This window comes from Gopherus evgoodei, chromosome 4 (assembly GCF_007399415.2).
Source record: "Gopherus evgoodei ecotype Sinaloan lineage chromosome 4, rGopEvg1_v1.p, whole genome shotgun sequence".
NCBI lineage: Eukaryota > Metazoa > Chordata > Testudines > Testudinidae > Gopherus > Gopherus evgoodei.
In genome coordinates this window covers 124,093,016-124,098,894 of record NC_044325.1, presented here as the reverse complement: position 1 = coordinate 124,098,894, position 5,879 = coordinate 124,093,016, and positions in this window count along the sequence as shown.

Here is a 5,879-nt window from a genome sequence, read left to right as displayed (position 1 = left end):
CAGGAGCCCCAACACACCCACCTCTCCAGCTGTGAGACGGTGGTGTTAATGCAGCCTGGCACTTGGGGTCATAGCACTACTTGGGTTTGGCCCACCCAGGACCCCAGTTCTTCTGCCTGTGATAAAGCAGGCGCATGATGTTTCCAGCTCAGGCAGTCAGGATTGTTGGTGTAAGGTGAACCCCCTTATAAATTAAAAACATGTGTTTTTATATTTAACACCATTATAAATGCTAGAGGCAAAGCAGAGTTTGGGGTGGAGGCTGACAGCTTGTGACCCCCCCATGGAATAAGCTCATGACCCCGAGGGGTCCCAACCCCCAATTTGAGAACCTCTGGTGTAAGGGGAGGGCTGGGATCAGGGCCCCACTGTGCCAGGCAATGTCCAGACATACACTGAGAGACAGGCCCTGCCTGACTGAGATCAGGGCCCTTTTGTGCTAGGAGCTGCCCAGACGCCAGAGTTCCTGCCAGAGGCAGGATTAGAACCCAAGCCACCTGCATCCATCTCCCCTGCCTCACAGAGAGTGGGTGATGGAATTTAGGATCTCCTTCTAAACAGGGGGTTCAACAGCCTTGTTTCTATAACTAATCCCTGCCTGAGATTCCAGCCAGGGAAATTAGGCCCATAGTACAACAGGTGATTACACCTAGCTCTGAGGAGCGATTTGGAAGGAACTAGAGAGCTCTGTAAGGGGATACATTGAAACCAGAGGCCTGCTAGCATTCTGCAGTGGGATGAAGGATTCTGCAGCATTTGAGTGTGCATGACTGCACAGCTGCCTGCAAGACCTCTGAGCTGGCCCCCTCTCCTTTGCATGGGTCAAAGAGCAGGTCAACCTCAGTGAGCTATAAATAGAAACTGACATTGTGCATTGGGCTGCTCAGCTAGAGATCACACAACTACATAGGGAAAAACTCCTGAAATGCAGCCACCTCTGGTGTGGAACAGGGCAGCTCTTTAACAGCAATGCTGGGACAGGAAGTGAAGGATCTTGGAGCCTGTTGACACAGCAGAGAAAATTTAGGGAGCAGCCCAACTGGAAAATGGCCAGAGAACTGGGATTAACACACCTCTGACCCTGCAAACAGCACAGCAGGACTGTTAGCAAGCACAAGCAGATGGATGGTCAGTGTTCTGTTTATATTCCAGTAGCACCTCGAGGCCCAACTGAGATTTGGACCACATTACACTAGACACTATACACATCATACAGAATGGTGCCTGCCTGGCAGCCCTTGCAGCCTAAACTGACAAGACACAGGGTGGGAGGAGAGGAAGGATTATCACTCCCATACAGATGGGGAACTGAGGCACAATGACTTGCCCAAGCTCACACAGGGAATAAACGGCAGAGCTGGGAACTGAGCCCACATCTTGTGAGTCTCAGTCCACTGCCCTCCCCCGTAAAATGGCACCTCCTGCCCCACAATTACTTCCATACTAACACACTTTTGAGAAGCATCTGGATTTTGCTAGACTGGCTTCCATCCAAATGCTGGCTAGACTTCAGGGGCTGCTCCAGGCCCCAGCACGCCAAGCGCGTGCTTGGGGTGGCATGCCACGGGGGGCACTCTGCCGGTCGCCGGGAGGGCGGCAGGCAGGCTGCCTTTGGCGGCTTGCCTGTGGAGGGTCCGCTGGTCCCGCGGCTTTGGTGGAGCCGAGGGATGAGCGGACCGTCCTCAGGCACGCCTGCGGGAGATCCATCGGAGCCGCGGGACCGGCGACCGGCAGAGCGCCCCCCGCGGCATGCCGCCATGCTTGGGGCTGCGAAATGTCTAGAGCCGCCCCTGCTAGGCTTGACCCTGCTTAGCTTATAAGAGCCAAGAGAACACACAGGATCCTTAGGGCTCAGTCCAATTCAGGTCAAGCACAGCATGTCAGGGGGATGCAGAATCCACACAAGAACCCATTCCTGTTTTGAATGGTGCCTTCTACGGTTAGTTGTTGCTCAGCTGTGCAGCATCTCTCTCTTTATAACAGGTGTGCCCAGCACAATGGGGCCTGGTCACTAAGCACCACTTAGCAAGCAAGTTGCTGAGTTCCTCCAGAATTCATTCGTACAAGTGACCTGCCAAGGAAATGCTTAATGGGGCTTTTGCCCTTTTCTAGCTTGTTTGTGATGGATAGAGGTCTGAAATTTTTCCCCATTGCCACTGGGTTTTGCACTAGAAATTCACATCTTGTCTCCCCGGAAGACTCTATGGATTACTGAAGAACAGGGTGGTTGGATAACATCACAGGTACAAAGGATGTAACAATTGTAGAAGTGGGGGGGGGGGTTATGCAGACTGTTTAAAGCTCTATTTAATTCAATTACCCTGCAAATATTTGGGAGCAAAGATAATTCACTTCAACAAGGATTCAAAACAAACAGGCAACACAAAATTCCTGTCAGGCCCTCTTCTTAGCATAAAGGGCAAAAGCCTGACTTATTTCCCCACACACTCTTTTAAAGAATAATACATGGATGATTTTGGGGCCTGATGAATTCTGTTGAGTACAATGGCTCATAGAGAGCATTGAACAGAAGAGCACTTCCCAGGCAGCATTTTGCAGTGTAAGACACGTCCCCTTATTTGTGTGCATATAAAGATCTGTCAGTTGTTCTTTAGCGACTCAGCTTTAATTTAAAATAAAGGGAAAGTGACCAGCTATCATTGCAAAGAAAACCTCCAAAACATGATCTGTGCATAACTGATGCAGCAATAAGTGCCCGAGTTTGCAGAGAGCCTGAAACAAGTGCTCTCAGATGTGGCTGCCCCCATCATTTCAAAAGGCACTCACTGAGATGCTACTAATGATGCTTTAAATGTCAGTATCATCAATTCACTGCTCAAAGCACATAAGGAAGGAGAGGAAACATCACATTAACATCAACAGTGATGTTTCACAATGCACAGAGAGTGCATGCACTGAACATGCAAACATTAAGATGTGTAGCTAAGATATATGGCAGAGCTGAAGTGGGGCCACAACTGGTTTTATTTTCCTAAGGGGGAGGAGGGGCTCAGTTTCAGTCATTTAGGAAACTACAAAAATGATAAAAACAATGAGGACTCCATTGGCACCTTAAAGACTAATAGATTTATTTGGGCATAAGCTTTGGTGGGTAAAACCCCCACTTCCTCGTGTTTGTGGATATTAACTAACATGGCTACCCCTGATATTTTAAAGAAAAGACCTTACCCCAAGCAACAGGCATAGCAACCATGAAGAAGACAGGTCAAAAATCATCATGGGGAGGGAAATGCAATGATTAAAAGTCAGAGGTAATAAAAAAAAAAACAACCAAGAAACCAGGCTGAAAGCAATCTGACTGTCTAGGCACAGAATCCAGACTCATTTCAAAGGGTCATGGTCCACTTCTTTCTATCCCTAAACATAGGCTTTCTAAATAAAGACATTTCCAAATATGGGCTTTTTAATAGTAGATTTTTCAAAGACAATGGCAGGGCAGATCTGGCTGAACATTTCAGATTTCTAAAACAAGCCTGCAAGCTTTTATAGAAGCTCATGTTTCAGAAACACCACCTACATCTCTGTCTGCTCATCCCTCTTGGTCAGGTGATATGCACATGGGCTTTTTAAATGGAGCTTCTATTTTGAGGGGTTATTCATATTAGAGTTCAAAGGCCTCAGCCAAAATCAGTACCCCATTTTACTAGGCACTGTACACACAGTAAATATCCCTCTGCTTGAGATCTTACAGTTTAACTAGTGGGAGAGAAAGCAGCAGAGGTGAAGAGACTTGCCCAAAGTCTGAATTGGGGAACAGAACTTTGGCTTCCTAGGCCAGTGCCCACCCTGCTAGCCCATACTGCCACCCCCAGGCAGGCTTAATACTTGGCATTTTTCATCCAAGGATCTCAAGGCACTTTGCAAAACACTGAGCCTCACACCACACCTGACCTATTAGCTCCTTTCCACAGATGGGGAAACTGAAGCTAGTAGAGACTGCAATTTATCCAAGTCAACAGCAGGGGTGGGAATGGAACCCTGGAGTCATGACCCTCAAACCATTTCTTCAGGGAGAGCAGCTAGTCCCTTTGCAAGTCTCCTGTGGTGAAGCTATTTAGCAACTCACCACTCAAAAGGGTATAGCTTCCTCCTAGGTTAAGTGGACCCATTTCCCCTACCAGGAGACAGCCAATACCCATGATCTTGCTCAGTGCCAGCTTAACACCTGTAAACTGAGTCAGAATGAGCTCTACCCTGACATCTGGTGGTGAATTATAGTGAGTGTGGAAAAGAATTTCAGGGGCTGATCTTGTTTGCATAGGCACACCCACCCCGCCTAGCATAGCACACAGCAGCCTAAAATGGTCACTTTGACAGCTGTGGGATCCTCAATTTCTCTGTTATTGGGGCAGGAGGAATAAAGTGTTGTTACCCTGATTATGTGAATGAGGGACTAGGAACCTGTTTTATGACAGAGGAGCTCACCATCAACTAGTAGCACTTGCTAGACAAGGGACATGGGTTCCAAAAGCCAGTGAATTAAGAGAGGTTGGGGATTGTTATGTATATGGGTTCCTTTTGAGGGTCTGGAGCACCAATTGTCTCTTCTCTCACCAATGTTGCAGAGCAGAGCAAATTTTGATTCTATTATGAATCCACTTGGAGACTGCTAAAGTGAATTCATTTTGGGCCCATGATGCACCTTACTACAAGCTGAACTCACTAAAAGAGCTAAACTTACCAAGCTGAGTGCTGTGTTAACTAGGGGGGGGAGCCTGAAGATCTATTGCTAAGCAGCTAGTAGAGCTGAGCAGTTTGCAGGATGGTTGGAGTGGCCTATGGAACAGTGAGTGGAGCGGTTTGCGGGATGGTTGGAGCAGCCCACAGAACAGTGAGTGAAGTGGAGCAGTTTGTGGGATGGTTGGAACGGCCCACGGAACAGCGAGCAAGCGAAGTGAAGTGGGTTGTAGGGACAGCTGGAGTGACTCATGGGTCAGCTGGAGGAGCATTGCAGCTGGTGGGGTGGAGCCAGTCGTAGTGAAGGTTGCAGCAGAACTCCACGGAGAGATAAGGCAGTTGGCCTCGGCCCACGTAAGGCCCCTTAACACCCTGTGTGTGCCCCCATTTCCATCCAGGCTGGGGGGGTAAAAACTCTGCAAATAAACTTTTGAACTCTGGGGTGGCACTGAGGACTTTGGGGTGATTGGACTTAAGACCCTGAGGGGAAAAGGACATTGCCAAACTTACTTGGGGGTGGGTCTTTTGCTCATGGATTATGTTATGAATCCTGTTTGTGGTATTTCCCCAACATGATGCCACATTGTTTCTCTCCTTTATTAAAAGGATTCTGCGACACTAAGACTCCGTGCTTGTGAGAGCGGAAGTATTGCCTCCTAGAGGTGCCTGGCGGGTGGCTCGAGCCAGTTTTGCATTGCTTTATTGAAACTGAACCCCTGGATACTGAACCCGGCCCTTGTTGCTGCCAATTCAGAGGGGCAAAAGGGTTACACACCATTGGCAAGCTCAGATCTGTGCAGGCACTCCTTGAGAATAGCTTGGGTGTGATTGTGCTATCCCATTAGCCAGCCAGCTACACTGGTCTCAGAAGCCTTCAGGAAGGCATCTAAGCCACGAAGCAGCAATTGTACAGCTACACTAGATAGGGCCTGGTCTCTGGGCAAACACTATGCACGAGGCTCACAGTACACAGGCACAAGAACCTGCTGACCTAACAGATCTAGGGGAGTAGTTCCTTTCTATCACCTGCTGCAGAGCCAAGGAACTACACTTTGGGTATGCAATCGGTTTATCGGGGATCGATATATCGTGTCTCATCTAGACACGGTATATCGATCCCCGAATGCACTCCTTTCGACTCCAGAACTCCACCGGAGCGAGCGGTGGTAGCGGAGTTGACA